At 46.9% G+C, this 21,085-nt stretch overlaps 1 protein-coding gene across 1 annotated transcript in view; it reads right to left on the bottom strand.

The window, feature by feature from the left end:
- The window catches only part of Gabbr2 (gamma-aminobutyric acid type B receptor subunit 2), a 356,168-nt gene that overhangs the window by 118,543 nt on the left and 216,540 nt on the right, over nucleotides 1–21,085 (bottom strand). The gene's annotated exons all lie outside the window — the stretch shown is intronic.

Raw genomic sequence — 21,085 nt, 5'->3', positions numbered from 1 at the left:
AAAACAGCCCATCCATGGGAGGAGAGAAGGGAAAAATCAACGAAGAGATCCACCCGCCCAAGTTTTATGAGGCTGGCTCCGAGGAAGGGTGGATCACATAGTGTACAGCCTATCTGTACAGCCTATCTTCCGGCTACGTGATAGTTTCAGGGATGGGTACCCGACAGATCTCAGTCAATTCACACTAAGGGGCTTGCAGAGATTTTGTTGTTCAGGGAAAATAACCCCTCTTTGGCTGGACTTCGTGCTGTGGTGATAGGAATGAGGAAGTACTTGCACAGAGGCTGAGAAGGGAGCTGGCCTAGGAGAAAGCAGACCTAGAGAGGGAGAGATGGAGAAGCCTCATCCTGGACTTTACCGCCATCTTGAATTAAGTACCATTCCCATTAGTTGCACCAGGAGAGTCCTGAGTGATCCACTGTTACCCAGCCTGGATGATCCCTGCGGCAGCTCGCTGGTGTAGGCTGGCAGGGATCATTAATTCCCTTTCACAGATGAAGAAAATGAGGTTCAATTCTCTATCTCACTTGGAAATGAGTCAATTTTAATTCATAATTTAATTAGCAGTACTAGCCTCAATTTTTGGTAGACATTTTGTCTTCAGGCCATATGATTTTAGATTTTTGACTTCTACACTGGTTTTGTTGTATATGTGGCTTTTATTGAAAGATGCTTCAAACTTTCTTCAGAAGTAGGTGGTGGCTGGGGGTCTAGTTCAAGGGTATAGTGCTTGCCTAGCGTGTGCAAGGCTCTGGCTTCAATACCCGGCATGAAAAGATTAAAAAGCCAAAAAAAAAAAGTGGATGGCATTCAATTATTAATTTAGTTAAACAAGCAAACAAAGCATGGTGGTTAGAAGATTTCCCACGGTCACATGTCTTGCAGGTCCCACTACCTACATGGAGCCAGTCTGAGACTGGAGCAGAACCTCAGGCTCTTCCTCAGCCCACACAGGAAAGGTCTCCTTTCCTCCTTGGTTCAGTCTCCTCACTGTCTTAAAGGGCTGGGTGAGGGCTGCTCGTGGCAGGGCTGGGTGCAGAAGGCTAAGCTGCTTAGGACAGGCCACTGGCTTCCCAAGGATTCAGAACACAGCAGAGGTGCTTTTCAGTCGGGGGGGGGGGTGGCGCAGGAAAGATGTCTTCTTGCGGGTGGACCAAAGTCCTTTTAAATGACCAACTAGGTCCCATGCAGTCCAGATTTCCATGACATTCTCTCTAACTTCTCTTCCCTTTGTTGACCCTGCTGTGTCCCACACAACCCAGCTTCTTTATCAGTCCAATCTTTTGGGGTGACTTGTGAGATCCCTCATGGAATGCTAGTTTTTTTTTTTTTATTCCTTTAAATATTCTTCAGCTTTGTCTGGATTAAGTTACTTGGTTATAATTATTTGGAAAGAATGTGACGCTTTCAATGTTGCTTTTAAGATTTGTTAGGTGGGGCCGGAGCCACCTTCTGTCTCACCTGGACTTAATTTCCCCCCCTACTGAGAAAAATTCCCTTGAGTCTTCTCCCCACCAATGCGGATGCCTTCACATGCAGGCTGGTGGGAACAAGGACTTCTGGACTTGTTTGAGCTCCAAGGATCCTCCCGCCTGTTCCTTTCCTCGGGCATTTCCTCTGGTCTCAGGAAGTTTTCTGTATGCTGACAAGTACTCAGTTGAGGACCTAGGGGACCCTCTGCTCCTCTCAGGAAGCTCTCTCTTCTCCAATACTCTGCCTGCAAACTTCAGCCTCCTTGGTCTCCTGGAATATCTGTCTCCTCCACTTGCCAAGACGACTGGGCTCTGTTTGGGTTCCCCTTTCCTGTACAGAGGCCTGGAAAGCCTCCCCACCTGGAGTTACTTCCTTGGTGTCCCTTCTCTCTGGGATCATGATCCTCAGGTGTCTCTACTTCTGCTGTTTCACGTATGTGGAGTGGTTTTTCAGTTGTGTATGGCAGGTGGGCAAAGCCGGTTCCTGTTACTCCTCCATCTTGATGGACGTGAAGTACCTCCCTGCCCCATACTTCCTATAATTTCACCTTAGAGGCTGCCCTGGAAGCCCAGCCAGCCCATCAGTCTGGGTCACTCTCACCCAGTGTGCATGAGTGTGCATGACTCACTCCCTGGCTACCTTCAACTTTTTTCTCAAACATTATTTTCCCTATGAGGCCTCCTCTGGCCATGCTCTTAAAAACTTCTCTGCTTCCCTCTCCACTGGGGGCATTTCCAATGCCCCTGCCCTCCTCACATTCCTCTTTCTCTCTTTTTAAACAGCAACCATTGCCTTCTAACATACCACATCATGTACCCATCTAATAGACCAACTATTGATCGATTCTCCCCTTGCCTGAGACTGGACACTCTCTGAAGGAAGGCATTTTTATTTTGTTCCCTGCTGGATCCCTAGCTTGGATATTGAAAGTTCTCAAAATTTATTTACTGAATGAATAAGCAATTGAAAAGGTGATGGAAAAATCACAGGAGCACAGTGCTGAGGGCGAGCGGTCCCACTGTATGTGGGGGCAGCGATGGCCTGGCTCCTGAGCGGGCAGGAGGAGGAGGAGAGAGGACTGGAAGCTCAAGTGTGCCTGGTGGCGGCTCCCCCACTCCGGGCTGCATCCTGCCCGCAAGGTTTTAATGAGCACCATGGTCAGAGATGATTTAGGAAGAATAATCTGGCAAGTGTGAAAATGAGTCAGAATGAGTGAGTGGCAGAGGGGACAGAGGGAAGAGGGTGGTAGCTGGGATTTCATGAAGGTGGCTTCATCAGGGCGAGCCATATGGAGGGGAGGAGTCAGACCTGAGACCTGCAGATTTCCCTGCAGAGACGTGGTCAGCGTGGTGGCACTGACAGGTGGCAGAGAGTGGGCGAGGGGCACGAAACTAACATGGGCATTAGAGTTGTCTGACCCCGCCGTGAAGCCTGGACTCCGACACTTCCCACCAGTGTGGCCTTGGGCAGGCTATGGGACTTATTGAGCAATGGTTCCCTCCTCCAGAAAAGGTTACTTATCACATCCCCCTCCCAGGGCTTGTTCCAAGGAAATGGAGTGCTTGGGGGCTTAGTCAATGTTGGTTCCCAGCTGAAATCCTATAGGCTATCTAGAGTCACAAGAGGCCTGATAGACCTGAAGCCCCTTCTCTGATCACGTGTCAGGCCACATGCCCTCCATCTTCCCGATGAACTGGGCACAGAGCTCAGTCCCACTGAGGTTCGCTGAGGACAGGGCAGATCAAGCCCACTGCCTCGCGATAGTTGGGTGAAAAGCTAAGCCCAAGGAGAGGACCCCAACTGGACATCTGCTCCACATCCTATTACTGGAGCCGGGGGAGGGAATAGGACATGATTCCACCGAGCTGCAGTGGAGAACCCCAGGAGGCCCTGCTCCAAGGAGACTTTAATTCTCAAGGCAGCTGTCCGGCTGTAAGGTCATTAACCATGGATTACTGAAGCAGCTCTTCATAAGCTTGTTGATGGAATTACTAGATTTGGGGATGAACAGGGAATTTTTTTTTTCTTCTGCACTGTGGAAAACACTGCAGCTGCACATGCTGCAGGTCCCTGCCAAATTCCTGAGGGGGACTCGACGGTGGGCATGTAGATTAAACTATCAGCTACATATGGCTTCTAAAGGATCCCGTGTGCTTGGGAGAGAATCTAGGTCATTGTTTTATCACAAGCCACAGGCCTGTAAATACACACATATATGTGCATGGACATACATTTGCAAACACATGTAAACATACATAATTCCTGTGTTCTTCATACATTTGCACTAAAAGTCTGCTACAGTCATCTGCAGTTGATCCATCTCCATGGTCATTAACAGCACAATATCCTAAGACTTTTGAACCTCAAGAGATTTTCAAACTGGCCTCTACCCTATATTAGGCAACCTCCTACATATTTTTTCTACATATTCAAGATTAAATTATATAATATGTTAATCTAGACTCTAGCCAGCAGGGATTCAACAAAGAGTTGAGATATTGAGAAGAAAGAGAATTGGAGCAGCAGCTCAGCTAGGCTCAGAAAACCAAGGCCTATCTGGGAGCAGAACATACTCAGGGCCCCTCTGACATCCTATTCTCCCTTCCCTGCCCAGGTCATTTCTAAATGGGAATCAGGGTCCATCTAAGAGAGAATGGAACAGAAAAGGCAAGAACATTAATACTGGTTGAGAGCCCACCTGTTCCAGGAACTGGGCTTAATTCTCATGATGGCCTTATGACGTCAGCGATAATAGACCCACTGCACAAAGAAGCAAACTGAGATCCAAGACCATGGCTTACTGTTTAAAGTCTCTGACTAGAGGGGACCAAGACCCAATTAAAGCCCAGGCCTTTGGCAGTTGATCTTTTTCCCCCTAAATCTTCCTTTTAAATTTTTTTAAAAACTGAGGCCTAAAGTAATGTATATCTACTATAGAAAATCTGGAAAAGAGAAATAAGTGAAAAAATTCCATCCACAAACACTGTTAAAATTTTGGAGTATATGCTCCTATTTTTTTTAACATATTTTGAAATTTTTAATCAAATGTAAGGACTTACCATACAAAGCTCTTTGTAACCTACTCCCTTTTTAACCAACTAAGCTACATGTTATAAATGATCTTCTATTTCATTAGATATTGTCCTATAATAATTATTTTTAATGGCTGCAAACAAGTCCACTGAACAGATGTATCAAAATTTATTTAGTCAAGCCCAACCACTGGACATTTAGTGTATTTTTGGTTTCTCCTCAGCCCACCATGGCAAGCCATGTGACCGTGACACTGATTGACTATGTCTCTGCTCATGTCACTGTCGCTTCCTGTCTCAAAAAGAAAAGAAAACAGAACAAAACCAAAAATGGACTGGGAATGTAGCTCAGTGGTAAAGTGCCCCTGGGTTCAATCCCTAGCAACACACATACACACACACACACACACACATACATACACACACGCACGCAAAAAAGCAGGGCTGAGAATATAACTGATGTTAGATCGCTCTATGGGTTTGACCCCCCAGTAGCACAGAAAGAAAAACAAAAAGGAAAAGAAAAAAAGAAATTAATGCTGAAGCATGCAGATGGGATGGAGTCTTACTCTCTTTGTGTTCTTAGTATGAACATAGAGCTTGGCACAAGCCAGACCTCCCTGAAAGATGATTTGCACTGTAAATGTCCGTTTCTTCTGTTGTTTAAGCCAAAATAAGTAAATAAGTAAAACAAATCAATAAACAAATTGACATGTCCAAGGCATGGCTTGCTTTCTTCTTCTACCAGGGACCCTTCAATCATCTACAACCTTCACAGTTTATTAGGTCCCTTTCCTAATCCATCTTATGAGCATCCCATGGAGGGACCCATGGTCACCTGTGTCACTTTGCACAAGAGAATGCAAAGACTAGACTTCCTTGAGGTCACCAGCTGCCAAGATGTTGGGGACAGCACGCAAACGAAGGTCTGTGGACTCCACATCCAGTGCTTTGTGTACCACACCAAGTGGCCCCTCCTGACAAGGTAACTGAGCCATGCAAATGAGATAACGTCACTTGGGTTTTGCCTGGCATGTCGGTGAAATACTTTCCGAACCATTTTTGCAACTGAAACATGTTTCAAAGGAAGGAAACGAGTTCATCACAGTAATCAAGTCTGTCACAGAGGATGTGTGATGATGTTTGAAAAATAATCCTATGAACATCTGAACTGACAACGCTGAAGCATCTCGAGGCTAAATCTGCTAATAACAGTCTTTAGCATTCAGGTCGGCACTCACATGGGCTGGTGCGATCCGTTGCACAGCAGAAAGGCCCTAACAAGGAACTTCCTCAAAGAGCGATAGGGTAGAGGACAGATTTTAATGAGGCCCAATCCCTGAAAAGGTGAAGTGTGAGTGAAGAACAAAGGCACTCGATGGAACTCCTGTTCTTGAGTCAGATGATAAGATGGGGCCTCAAGTTGAAAAATGTCATAAAAACTACCAAGAGGTCAGGATTTGCACAGGAAAGGAATCCAAACATCAAGGCTGTGGCCTCTGATCAGAATGAGGCAGACCCCTGAGATACCTCTCCTAGGCTTCACTAACCTACTCAGTCCCCACCCATCTGCCTAGCTCATCCACCCATTCATCTATATCTATACACCCACCTGCCTGTGGACAGATGGTGCCTATGGACACACCATCTAGCCACCTATCAATCCATCCCTCCACCTATTCATCCATCCACCTACCCACATAACAATCAATTCACCCACATGCTTATCCATCTGTCTGTCCATCCACCTATCCATCCACATACCCACACATCCACCCATCCATTCACCCATCCACTCAGACATCCAAGTATCTACTCACATGCCCTCCTGTGTCCCCCTCCACTTTTCCACCCCTTCATCGAATGATCCAGCCAGTCTTTCCTGTATGTCTACTCTGTGTAAAGCCCTGAGGAGATGTGGAGTGGAAGGGGCCAGGGATGGGGATAATATATCTCTGATGCATCTGCTCATTTACCATCAGCTGAGACTCAGATATAGTCCGGACCATGTTCCAGCAGCTGACTCCAGAGAGATGAGTCTCAGCAAGACCCTACCCTGGAGGAGTGGGGAACAGAAGCCTCTGCTGTAAAGCTAACCAATTACTTGAAGTCACAATGATTGCCAGAGAGCTAATGTAAGGAGCTCTACACTGCATTGCTGGGGTCCCAGGGCTATGTTCCTAAGGCCACCACAGCACGCTTCTCCTGCAGCATCTGGGCTCCTCTGTGTCTAATGGACGTCCACCTCCTGGCCTAGGACCATTTTTTATTACTGAAATCATTGGAATGAGGTGAAAGGGCATTAAACAAAAAGGCTATTAACACTACCACGAAAACCTCCCAGGTAAAAGCCCCAGACTGTTCGCTGCTTGGGTAACTATACAGTTGCCCAGGAAATCAATGCTGTGCTGTTGATGGTCTCGCCCATTCTCCCGCCAACTCTTTTCTGATTCTGTGAGTCTTAACCCTTCATGGGGCTGACCACAGTGGCTTTCAAGCTAAAGCGAAGACAGTGCAAAGGAGATTACCATCCCCCACGCCTCCACCATATGGGTGCCACCTTTCCTGCACCCATACACCATCTGACATGTTTACTGAATATCCTCCTTTAAAACATTAGCAGAGAAACCTTATCCTACTGCCGTAAAGGGAGAGTTATGTTTTTGCAGTACACGTTAAAGTAAACAAATCTCTGTTAAAATACAGAGTGTGGATCTGGGTGCTGGCTAAGAGGTCCCCTGCCTGTGCATCTGCGTCAGGGGGGTGGGCCCCACCTCCTGGCCTTCTGGGGAGCCTGACCAGGTGAGCAGAACTGAGGGCTCACACACGGGCTCCACATTAAGATTTTGCTTCCTCTTGGGTCCTGTGCATATTTGCTTGCTAATTTTTAAATCAGAGGGATGGTTAGCAATGTCTTACAAGGAGCACTTTGGGGAGGGGGAGGAAGAGGGGGAGGGTAGTAAACGTAATGCTAATGCTAATGTCAACGTTAAAGGAGGGGCAATATTATTGGGCTTCTGTGTACAATCCCTTCTGAAAAACAAGTTTGAAAGCCACTGGAATACACGGATAAACAGCTTTATCAACAACGAATGTGAAGACCCATAAATTGCATATTTAGGAGCATGGGTAGGTGCCTGTGTTCATGAGCATGTGAATGTGGGAATGTGAATTACTGGAGATGGCAGGAGCTGTAAGTTCAATCGAAGCAGTGGTGTGGGACCCACCAACTCCAGAATATTCTGGAAATTAGTTATAAGGGCTTGAGGGTCTAAGAAGACCAAGAAGCCAGTATCCAAATACATTGTTCTTTAAATGCATTTGTACTTGCACTAATTTAGCACATACTATGCCCCAGCCACCTAACATGCATAAATGCCTTTAATCTTCACAACCTTTTAAGGTAGGCCCTATTGTTATCTATAGGGAGTCCTCAGGGGCTGTGCCCACCTCCCCTCCTAGGGCAAAAGCAACATCCTCCAGTGCCTCAGAGTCTCAACTGGGAATTACCCTCTGCCAAGAGGAACTGCCTTGCCCAAGGACATACTCCATCCCAGGGCCCCGCCAGAGCAGCAATGGCTGACCTGAGAACCCTGAGATCCAGCCCCTGTCCACCCTAGCTCCACGGTTCCCTGTAGCTCAGCTGCAACCACACCACGGACAGCTTCTCCGTCTACTCTGTCCTGCCACCATCACCCCCTTATAGGTATATTTCCAGAGCACACTCTCTGACAAACTACAGTGTCCTGTTTCAGCACAATCCCTGTTTCACAGACAAGGAAGCAGATGCGGAGATCAAGTTCTTGTGCAAGTTGACCCAGTGAGCAGGTGGAACTAGTTGGGGACCCAGGAGGCCTGTCTCCAGAGCCCATTTTCTCAACAACTCCACACCACTTAGAAGACAAAGGACTCCCCTGCAGTCCCTCCCTCACTGTGACCCTCTTCCCCATCCACAAGGCACAGTGTCCTCTCTAGGCTGCAGGTCTTCACTTGCAAATAAGTGGTTTATGCAGGAACTGTGTGTAGTTTCAAAAAGAAGACAGACATGGGGGTGGGTGAGGGACCAATGAGGGTTGGTAATTCCGCGAGAAAATGGATCTTCCAAGCTTCCTTCCTCTCCTCACACAGGGGCTGGCCATCAGCCAGGCGGGACCAGAGTGCCACATGGACTGTGAACGAGTGACCTCCGTATCAGTGCACGCAGGCGGAGCTGGCATCCATTAGGGCTCAAAGCGTGCGTCTTGTCGGCTGGAATCTATGTCAACCGTCTTCCCCTGATCTTAGAAACTTCCTTCCTGCTTAGCAAGCCGGCTGGCTAACACACCTTGACGTGTGCACCAAGGGGGATTCTGGCTTCACACAGAGAGAAATGTGAATGTGCAGGACATACCCTGGTGCTCTTCCAGCTCATCTGCATCTAGGATCTCATCTCAGTATTTTCCTCAACAGCGGGATATCACAAATGCTTATTTACTTAAAATATTTGCTCACTATAGTTTCAACCCTTTCAAACATATATTCTCAGGTTTCTGCAGGCAAAGGCAGGCAAATTTTTGCTAGGCTACTATTTGGTCAGAGGTAGCTTGCAAATATCTGGATTTTCCTATGAAATCAAGATAGAAAGCTACTTACGATATCCTTAAAAATATTAAAAATTTAAAAATATAGCTTATACTTATAAAAAATCAGCTCTCCCATAAGAAGTAGTAACTTTAAAATGATCCTGCCTAATTGGGGTTATTGTTGAATTGGTAAATAGTTTCAGTTTAGGATGATAGAAAGTTCTAGAGATGGGTGGTGGTGACGGTCACAGGACAGTGAAAATGTAATTAATGTCACTGAATCATGAACCTATAAATGGCCAAAATGATATATTTGTGTTATGCATGGTCTGTCATGTTTTTTTTTTTTTTAAATGACAAGATTTTAAAGAGTGAGAACCTTGGCTGGGGACATAACTCAGTAGTAGAGAGCTTTCCTGACATGTGGGAGGCCCTGAGTTCAATGCCCAGTACCACCAAAAATAAATAGAGATGAAAATCCTAGCCATAGAAAAATCTTAATAATGTGATAGAAGAAAATACATAGCAAAGGAATTTCTAAAAAGTCACATCTGAGTGAAGACCCCATGAGTTTGTCTGAATGATGGGTTATGGGTGACTTTGATGTCTTTTTTTTTTGGGGGGGGGTGCCAGGGATTGAACTCAGGGGGCACTCGACCACTGAGCCACATCCTTAGCCCTATTTTATTTAGAGACAGGGTCTCACCGAGTTACTTAGCTCCTCGCTTTGGTGAGGCTGGCTTTGAACTCTCGATCCTCCTGCCTCAGCCTCCTGAGGCACTGGGATTATAGGCATGTGTCATTGAACCCAGGGGTACTTAACACTGAGCCACATCTCCAGCCCTTTTTACTTTTTATTTAGAGACAGGGTCTTACTAAGTTGCTGACTCTGGCTTTGAACATGTGATCCTCCTGCCTCAGCCTCCCAACAATCCTATAACTGGCATTATAGGTATATACACCGCATCCGGCTTTGATGTCTTTTGATACTTGTCTGTACTTTCTATGTTTTCTACAATGGTATATTGTTCTTGCAATGTAAAAAAAAAATAAATGTATAGGTTATTTAAAAATATATGAATAAATAAAAACATGTAACTTGAGGTTGGAAAACACCCTCCCTGCCTGAGAGGGAAGAGGCGAGTGAAGCCTGAGGAGCTTCCCCCAGGAATGGCCATGCTGTGGCCCCGCCGGGAGCCACGCTTAGGGAAGCCCACTGGTCTACAGCAAGGGGCCAGTGTCCTGGCTTCGGCCTCGCCTCTTCCTCAGCAGGTTCCCAAAGCCCACAGTTTCCTCACCTGGAAAGGGAGAGGGTGGGGGCCTCTAGCCCTCCTGGGCCGGGAGCGAGCTTTCATTGGTGCAGGACAGTGGTTAAGAGTGAAGAGTGAGCCAGGCACGGCGGTGCACGCTTATAATCCCAGCAGCTCAGAAGGCAGAGGCAGGAGGATCACAAGTTCAAAGCCAGCCTCAGTAACTTAGTGAGGCCCTAAGCAACCTGTCTCAAAATAACAAAACCAAAAGGTCTGGGGAGGGGTGCTCAGTGGTTGAGCACCCTGGGTTCAATCTCTGGTACAAAAACAAAAGAAAAAAAAAAGAATAAAGGGTGAAAGGAAGTCTGCTGGCATTCAGATCCTAGTTTCTTCACTTGGTGACATATTAAACCTTGGTTTTCTTACTTGCAAAGCACTGGTGGTCTCCACTTTGTGGGGCTGTGTTAGTCCCTGGGCTGCCTTAACAAAGGACCACAAACTGGATGACCTAAACAACAGAAATGTATTGCCTCACATTTCTGGAGACCAGGTGTCCAAAATCAATGTATGGGCAGGGCTGCTTCCTCCTGAGGGCTCTGGGGGAACTGCTTCTATACCTGTCTCCTGCCACAAACGTTGGTCTCCTTGGACACCTCTGCCGCCTTCTTCACATGGCCTTCTTCCGGCTGGTGTATCAGGCTCCAAATTTCCCCTTTGTATAAGGACACCCATTATAACATACTGCTCTACTTCAGGAAGACCTCAGCTTAACCAATTACATCTGCACCCACCCAATTTCCAAAGAAGGTCCATTCTGGGACACTGTGGGTTAGAAGTTCAACATATGAATTCTGGGGCAGGGGATACAACTCAAATCATAACAGTGGTCATTGTGAAGATTAAATGAGATAATCAGTTAAGAGTTTAACAGAGTACCCAGCGTTCAAAACTGCGAGCTATCCATACCATCATCACTTCTGTTGTTATAGTAATCGTTACTATGACCACCACGTCCCCAGCTCTTCCTGGGGCTCATCCTCTTTGTTTCTCTCAGGCACCTGGTCAAAGTCTGCACTCAGGGCTTCTGTCCAAGTTCTCAGAGGGTGATAAACTCCCCTACCTGTTTTTCATTTAAAAACAAGAATAATAACAGCTATTTTTTCCCCCCTGACTTGTGGAAGTCAAACTAGCAAGCTTTAGAAGGCTAGGCATCAATTCAAACAAATTGCTAAGCCACATTATTTTGATCTTTCAAATTTATCTGACAGCAGAAGGAGGAGATTCTCCTTCTGCAGTATTGGTGACTGTGTTTGAGTGGGTGGGGGAGGGGCAGCCGCGCAATGCCCAGGAATGCAAGAATTGGAGACTGAGCCACTGCATTAGAGTGAGAAGACCTGAGACGTTGGGACCCGGTTTACCAGTTCAGCACAACTGGACCCCAACACAGCCATGTCACCTCTCTGCACTGCGATCACCTAATTCATTCAGTGAATACATAAGAATTCCATAGACTAAGAGCCAGGTCTTATTCAAGACATCAGGTACACAGAGACAATTACCGGTGCCACAGGAGGCTCACAGGATCACTGTCCAGTGTCCAGGGCCAACAGACACACAAATGATCAATTCAGAGCAGAAAACACAGTAAACTCCATTATTGATAAGGGGACAGTGGTCCTGCCCGCCCTCCAAAGCATCTCACCTGCGTTCCTTGGGGACAAAGCTGTACATCTCGTTCCTTCTGCCTGGCCTAGGTCTGGTTTGTTGGGGGAGCTGGGAACGCTGAATTATCAAAATATCTTAAATAGTTCAAAACAGGGGCTTGAGTAGCCTTCAATCAACTCCCATTTACTACCTGAGGAGTCTGGGGCAAATTATTTATCTTTGCTCAGTCTATTTTCTTTAATCTATGACAGAATCATTAATTATTGAAACTGCTTGTCCATTTAACTAATATTTATCAGGCACATACTGTGTCCCAGGTACCCTGTTCTAAGCCTTGAAGATACAGAAGAAAATAAAACTGACAATAAATAAGTGAAATATGCTGGATGTCAGACAAGTGTAGCCACGGAGGGGAAGGATGAAGGGTGGGAGTGAGCAGATGGGGAGGAGTCGGGAAAGTCCTCACTGAGTGGAGGACAGGAGGGCAGAGACGGGGCTCAAGGGATGGGGACCAGATGTAGCCCACCAAGAGGAGCACTCTGGGACCTATGCACCGGTCAACACGTGGCTGACCTGAGCATCACAGGCCACGGTGACATATGTAAAGTGCTGAGGGTGCTGCCTGGCATACAGTAGGAGCTCATTACTCGACTGCTATTGTTAGCATGTGATTGCACGGAGGAGGGGAGACAGTGGAGACTATAAATGCACCCTGGAGCAGGGCAGTCACACACCAAGGATGCGATTATTATCCTTATTGTTTATTACTAGTAATTACCTCTTGGAAGAGCTCCCGACAGTCTGAAGTCAAGGGGGGCCCATCAGCAGCTCCTCCTCCCCTCAGGCCTGGGATTTGAACCCCAGAGAGATGCTGATGGGAGACATGAGAGGATGGGGGAGGGAAAGGATGGGTTTCTCTGCTATTTCAGGAAGGATTCAGCAAGAGACCCCAGACCCCCAACACACACACACACACACACACACACACAACTCCATGAATGAAGTGATACCCGGAATCACATCAAGAATTTGGGAATCAATCGCTTTTAGCAGTTTCGAGAATTCCAGGTCCTGACGACGGTTTATGGTCACCTCTCATCAGGGGAAGGGTTGAAAATGGCTTTTGAGTTGAGAGGAGCCTGGAAGACAACAGTGATGAAGAGCGTGGTGGAGTCTCCCAGTCGCATATGGATTCACTCCCAGCAGGCGGCCTCGAGGTGACCAGAGACAATGGAATTTTGCAGGTGCAAAGCCCCAGGTGAGTTGCTGTAGGGGTCAGAGAAATGGAGCGTGGTGGCACCTGCTTATTTGGGAGATGCTAACTCACTGCAGGAGGCTGGCAACAACAGGAGGGGTGCCAGGGACTTGTGCAGAGCAGGAGGGGGGAGAGTTCAGAAAGCTTTTACCCAGGGTCGGGAGGATCAGGTCCAAATTCAACACAAGGTAACAATTAGGTTCTAGTAAAAATTTCCTCTTGAAAATACTTAAATTTTCCATGGAAACTAACATGGAGTCTCCCAGAAGTATGTGGGGTTCATAAGGGACATGTCTTCAGGAGGAACCTATGGGGGGGTGCAGAAAAAGGTGCAGCCCAAGCTGGGAAGTGGGAAGCTCCATCAGTTTTGGCTGATTCTTGGGGAGCCTGCAGGTTCAAAGGCCCTGAGACCACATGTCAGTCCTTCTGTAGACCATGAGAGTGGCTAACTGGCAGGTCCCTTCAAGGACATGGCTTAGGCAAGACCACAACTGTGAGCCAGTAGTGGGTACACCTGCAGCAGCTGGGGGATGGAAGAACCAGCCAAACCCCTAAAAGAGGGTGCCAGGAGATCTGGATGGGGTGCCAACAGTAGCAGTCTTTGTGTCTAATTCTCAGTGGCCCTTCTTAGGGAGGCTGGAACTTGACTGGCATTGAGCCAGACAGGAGGGAGTTCTGTGAGCAGATGCCTGCCACCTCTAGGGTGACTTTCAAATCCCTAGAGTGGATGGCAGCAGGCAGAGAGCTCCAAAGCGTGTCTGCTTGCAGGCACTCCACTTGGCTCTGTTTTGATGTTAACCGCTATCACCCTAGTGCAGGTTAGGAGGTTTGTTTATTGTTGATAAAATTAAATGAGGTCACATAGGGGAACAGACTGGCACCTAGTAAGAATGTGATGCTTGGTCACTGGATTCCATGCTGCATATTGCTGGACTGGAGCCTTGGAAACTCTGTTCCTTGAAAAATCCCCATCATAGGAGCAGCAGTGATGATAATAACTTTAATAATGGCATGAAGTCCTTGGATGCTAAACACTACTGCTATTTCTCACACAGACCCTTTAAAGTAGAATATATTTCCCTCTGCTCTGCAGATGAGGAAACTGAGGCAAAGAACAGCAAAGAACTTCCCTGAGATCACACAGCTCTAAGAGGTTGTGGCTTTTTTTTTTCTTTTTGCAATTCCTGTTCCAGCTCATCATGGCTATGCTGGGCAACAGTGCATTTCAATCTGTGTTTGAGGGGGGACTGGTTAGCCAGAGGACAGAGGAAGAGAGACAGGGTTCTCAAGGCAGTGCCTTAGTGGAGTTTGTGTATGTGTGGGTATGATGCAATCCCACTGTGACCCTCTGGGTTTTTGGTGTGGTGGGGACAAGGGAAGGACAGAGGAAATTCTGGAAAGGGTTTGCTGTTGATCGTAGGCAATGGCCAAACAGAGGCTCATGAGAGTGGGACCTTGCAGTGGGAAATCGTGACGCTGGGAGCCAGCCCAAGGTCACTTTATTTTCTAGGACACATCACAATCAGCCTATTGCAGAGCTTCAGGCAAGTTCTCCAGGAACAGCCTGGAGTGCAAGGTCAGGAAACATGGTCATGACATGCCAATGGAGGGGTCAGGAAGGGACGGTGCCCAGCCCAGCAGGGCTCAAATCCCGGATTGGTGGTATTTATCCACTTTTGGATAGAGCTCCTAGTGCTGTTTCTCGTCTCACTCAAATTCAACTCCCAAAGAATCCAACAGCTAAACGATGATGTCAATATAAGACACAAACATGCGGATGTGGGAAGCCTGAAAGGTAACTTCAGTCCTGAAGGGTCAACCCAAAACCCCTCAAGGTCAGACAGACAGGAGAAGAGGGCCAGCTCTCCAGGATGATGTGGAACCGTTTGTGTGTGCATATGTGCACACATGCATGTGTCCTGGCACGCGCGCAAAGTTCTCTGGATCAATATATACACAATTGCAGACTCCCAGCAAGGCCAGGCAATGGTGGGGGTGCTCTGAACAGAGTTGGAGGGGCAGCTTTGGAACACCCTTGGGATGAGGAACCTGCTGGCTTCCTCTGGCTACCTACCTTACTTGAAGTCCTTGAAATTCCAACAACTGACTTGATAAGGTTTTCTTTTTAGGGAAAATGTTGGTAGGGGTGTGGGTGCTGAGTGTGGACTGTACTTATGTCTTGGTAGAGATTTACCCAGGATTGAACTCAGGGGCACTTAACCACTGAGCCACATCCCAACCCATTTTTGTATTTTATTTAGAGACAGAGTCTTGCTGAGTTTCGTAGGGCCTCAGTAAGTAATGACAGGGTCATTAATTATTGAAACTGCTTGTCCATTAAACCAATATTTATCAGGTACATACTGTGTCCCAGGTACCCTGTTGTAAGCCTTAAAGATATAGAAAAAAATAAACCTGACAATAATAAGTGACATACACTGAAGGTGACTTTGAACTTGCAATCCTCCTGCCTCAGCTTCCCAAGCCTATGGGATCACAGGTGTTTGCCACCATGCCTGGCTGAGTTTTTTTTTTTTTTTTTTTTAATTTTAAGTCTTGTATGAAAACCTTAAGAGTTGCACTGGCCAAGGCTAGATTCCTCTTCACTAGCAACAAAAGCAAATAGATCAATAAACTGCAATTGCCATCAGCCTCACCTCCTTGGTGAGATCGGTTTGAAGATAACAGCCAACAGGGGTGATTGCCCGGAGCTTGAGGGCCAGCCTCTCCTGACAGATGTGGTGCTGGAAGGTCCAGACCTACAGCTGGCTGAGAAGCTGAGCAGAGAGGATGAAGGATGGGTCTATTACTTGGAGGAACTTTGGGTCACTCCCTTTCAAGCTATGATGGCTTCCCTATGGAGCCTGGGAGTGAGAGGCAATCTCAGCAAAATAGTTTAGTCCCAAGCAAACCCCGTTTTCACAGTGGAAGTTTTCCTGAGGAGCTTCTTTCCATTTCTCTGTATCCAGATGCTCTTGGAAGCCTCACAGCCCCATCCAACCCGGGGTTCGAAGCCTGAGGGGCTCTCTGGGAAAATGCTCACATGCATCACATTGTCAAAATAGGTCAAACCGAGATTCTGTTATTTTAGCTGGTGTAGACACCACCAACTAAAAGTGATGTCCTTTTAAAAGACTGAGAAGAAGAAACCTTTACCAAAGGGGGTGTACTATGTTTAGGGCCGTATCATCTCAGTCTGACATACCCCAAGGAATTGTCCACGTTGAGACCTGGGAGACCATGCTTGTTTTCACAGCCTGGAAACTGGGAACAAATAAACACTCTTTACCTGAAAAAATTAAGGCTTTGATCTTGACCTGAATGCTCAGCAAATGTTCCCAGGCATGTTTTGAAGAATCCCGGTCTCCTGTCAATGAATTTAGTGCATCTTTGTAAGGAAAGCCAAGTTAGAAGAATCTGTTCAGCCCTATTGAACACTGACATGTTGGAAGTGGGGATAGGGGACCTGGCACTGCCACACTGCCCCCAGCACATGGCACAGGGTGAATGCCCACAGAATGGGAACCTTGCAATTATTGGTGCGTTGAGTTTTGCTTCCTGAACTCCAGGAAAATGGATGACTGCTCCTTGGTATTTACTGCCCTAAGCAAAACACAATCTTCCCTCCAGGGGCCTGGAACAGACCTCGCAAATTGCCCAACAATTATTCTTCTACTTGTCTACCACCCCACTGGATGGGGAGTACTCTTGCAGGTGGAGACCATGCCAGACCATGGTCCGTCTATACTACACACACCTGGCACAGAGTAGATAAAGGGGTGAATGAATGTAGGAACAAATATATTGCTGATAGGGTTAAAACCAAAAAGTATGTGTATGTGTGTGTGTAGCCCAGCAATTCTCAAGGTTACTGAGAATCTCCCAGACTGCTTGTTAATATGTCAATTCCTACGTCTTACTGAAAGACTAGAGAATCAGAAATTCTTCAGTGGGGACCCAGGCTACCTCTGAGCTACCTCCTTAGCCCTTTTTAAAAATTAAAAAAAAAATTTTTAGTTGTAGGTGGACAAAATACCTTTATCTTATTTATTTTTATGTCGTGCTGAGGATTGAAGAGACTTAGGGTCTTTTAAGTTGTAGAGACTGGCCTCCAACTGGGAATCCTCCTGTCTGAGCCTCCCAAGTCACTGAGATTGCAGGCATGGGCCACACCATGCTTATGTAGGGCACCTGGATTTTAATGAAACTCCCTGGGAGATTCTCAAGGATACAGACTTTGGGATTACTGCCCTAGATGAACTCTGCAGAGCTTGTTTCTAAGCCCTTATCACTTTCAGAAAATGGATTCTCAGAGTGTTCTGAGCTTTTAAGACTTAAATAGTCAATTCCAACCTGAGTTTCCCAGTTGCCTGTTTGATAGAAGAGGGAAAGAAGCATCTGAGATTTCTAGATCATGGTGGGGGTCAGGGACGTAATCACAGGACTGAACATCATAACAGCACACTCAGGAAATCAGAAGTGGGCAGTGTCCCAAGGCTGTCGAAAGCCCATTTCCGGGTGTTGGAGAATAACTGGGAAGGGAGCCCCTAAGAAGAGAATACAGACCTGGGCCCCAATTTAAGCTGGCTCTTCAGCCCAGGATGCAGAAGAAATTTCTCCATCAACATGCCGACCAGGAAGCACAGGCCCAGCTCCCAGCAGACTGTGCACGCTGGATCAATTGGAATTGAGTCACAGATATAATTAATTTAATGTGTTTAAACGATTTTCCATATAGTAAACATGTTGAATGAGGGTGACCCGGAAAAAAGTGTCTGCCTGAGAGTGAAAAGATGGAGGACCCGTGTGCTGCATAATGAAAACCTTCAGCAAATGGAAAATGCTTCAATTTATTTCCTTCTCCTTGTTCCTTTCCTTTCTGACTCTTTGTTGATAGTTGAACTTGGCCTTCTGCGGTCTCCCTGGACCACAGAGGCACATTTTATTTTGTCAGAAGAAGTTCTTTTTCCTGTGATCAGAAGACAATTTTAATGAAACCCATTGGCAACCAGGGCCAAGTACATATTAATATGTGACAAGGGGACAAGGAAACGAGGTGCAGACTGTCTTCGTTTGCAGCCCTCTCAACTTGAGGTCACAGTGGTGCAACCAGAGGGCTGTGGCGTGGAGCTGAGTAGAGCCCGATGGTGACCATGCTGGCTCTTCCGAACCATCTTGCCAGGTGACTTTGACAGAGTCATTTCCCCTCTCTGACCTCGGATACTCATCGATAACATGAGGGTGTTGAATCTGAGGATCTTTTAGGACAGCTTTCAGGTCTGATATTCCCTGAATTCTGAGTCACAAACTGGAACAGGTGTCAAGGAATTTCCCATTAAAAAGAAATTCATCTCCGAGCCCTGGAAATCGCTTTCGGCAGTCCTTATCTAATTGCTCATCAACTGGGGATTATGTATTATTTGGCTTCGATGAAAGGGAGCGCTTACAAGTGGTTATAAATGGTCCCTGACGAAGCGACACAGGCACCCAGGCAAACGCTGACTTGGAAGATCATGAGAGACGGGCGAAACGGTCCCTAGATTCTGTAGCTGTCTATTCATCTACCTTGACTTGGGTTACTGTGAATTCATCCTACTAAATGGGAAGCCAAGTTTGAAAGAAGCATCCCACATCTTGAAACGGCCCTGCTCCAATGCTGCCCCTCTCAGAGCCTCAGCCCACGTGGGGCGGAGAAAGGATGGGCAGGTAATTTGCCTGGTGCTCTGCCCAGCCTTTCTGGGGGTTCTTGGAGGGCCACAAGATGGCCGTGGGGGAGAGGGACAGAACAGGTGGGGCTCTGGCTCCTCTGCTGCCTGATATGTTCCTCTTTTGTCTGTTTTATATACTGAGCTCCTGTGAGATTTTATAACAAGGGGTTCTGAGGATAAAAAGATTTTTTTTTAAACCCTAGACTGAGGCGAGCTGTTCAAGTTTCCAGCCTGAATCTAGGTTGTGCTATAAAAACACACTTGGCCAATAACTACATGGAGCCTTTACTTCTGCACCGTGGGAGTGGACGCCCAGCACCTTTGGGTCCCTGCACCCAGGGGTTTTTGGAAATTCACTTCTTTTGTAGCAAAAACCAAAGCCTCCCCAGCAGCCAGAGCGCTGGAGCTCAAGCCTGATGGGAATCTGGGAGAGGCTGTTGAGCCCCAGGTGGGGGTTCCCACCCCCAGAGGCTGATTGGCTGGGATTGGAACCCGAGACAATGCATTTCTCACAGCCCCAGGTGACTGGCTGCATCTTGGGAGTGGTTGGCCTATGAGATCTCCGCCAGGCTCCTTAGCTTGTCCCTCCAGAACTGGCCCCAACTTATCTTCCCAGTGTCTGACCCAGGGGACTATCCCCCCTGCCCGCCCCCACCTCTCTCCACTCATCATGCCCTGGTGGCCAGGCTGCCAGCATGTCCAGCTCCCACCCACCCATCAAGGCACAGTTTGACAGGCACCTCTTCCAGAAAGCCCTCCCTGACTTTTTCACCAAAATTCACAGAAAAGCCTCCCCGCTTGCATAGTTTCTTCCAAGGTACCAAGCCCCAGTCTCTACCTCCACCTGCTTTTTTTGGTACTGGGAATTGAACCCAAGGATACTCTACCACTGAGCCACCACTGACTTTATTATTCTTTTTTTGGGGGGAGGGGGTACTGGGAATTGAACTCAGGGGCATTTGACCACTGAGCCACATCCCCAGCCCTATTTTATATTTTATTTAGAGACAGGGTCTCACTGAGTTGCTTAGGGCCTTGCTAAGTTGCTGAGGCTGGCTTTGAACTCTTGATCCTCCTGCCTCAGCCTCCTGAGCTGCTGGGATTACAGGCATGCACCACTGTACCCGGCTGATTTTTTTTACTCTGAGTCAGGGTCTCACTAAGTTTCTGAGACTGGCCTCCAACTTGTGATCCTCCTGCCTCAGCCTCCTGGGGCACTGGGATTGCAGGTGTGTATCAGTGTTCCCAGCTGGTACTGAGCATTTTTAATCTCTCCATGTCAGTCTGTCCAGATCTTGTCCCCGTATCTGGACCACAGGCTCTGCAGTAGGGAGTACATCTTCCCTTGGTATCCACACCACTGGGTATTCCCAGCATCCCACAGAGCCTGTCCATCACAATAGCACAGCTGAGTACACCCATGCACAAATATAGACACTGAAGATATGCAACAATCAGCTCATCTTATCTGCTCCCTGAATACCCCAAGACAGACTCACTGACTCTCTAAATGACTCACAGGAGTCATGGAACACAGGACAGCACTTTAGTCCATCCAACCTTTTTTGCAGACAAATGTCCTCTATTTTCTGGGAGGAGAGTGAAGGGCAAATACATCATCAGGAGACATAAATGACTCCATTACCAGAAGGTAGTACCAATGCAGCAATTAAGAGCCAGACTCAGGTTCAAGTATCAGCTCCGCCTCTGATTAGCTGTAACTTAAATGCTCCAAGTTCCAGGCTCCTCATGTTTAAAAGGGATAATAACAAGACCTACTTCTATGGGGCATAAAGATGCCATGAGACCATTATTAACAGTAACCATGGCTGGCATTTCCTGGATACCAAGCACCACACACAACATATCCTTGAGTCTAATCTACATAGTATGGAGCACCTGATAAGCATTCAAGAAATATTAGCCATTATTAATGCTAATTTCCCAGCTTCCATGCAAGATATATATATATATATATATATATATATATATATATATATTAATTTTCTTAGCTTTATTTTATTTGCCTATTTTTTTTTTTGTGGTGCTGAGGATCAAACCCAATGTCTCACATGTGCTACGCAAGAGGTCTACCTATGAGTCACAACCCCAGCCCCATTGCATACATTATTATTATTCC

Source organism: Marmota monax, unplaced genomic scaffold (genome assembly GCF_021218885.2).
Source record: "Marmota monax isolate L192 unplaced genomic scaffold, Marmota_monax_Labrador192_F-V1.1 WCK01_AAM20220418_F8-fsc00069, whole genome shotgun sequence".
Classification (NCBI taxonomy): domain Eukaryota; kingdom Metazoa; phylum Chordata; class Mammalia; order Rodentia; family Sciuridae; genus Marmota; species Marmota monax.
The sequence above is the reverse complement of the archived record's forward strand: the minus strand, read 5'-3'. Positions and strand labels throughout refer to the sequence as shown.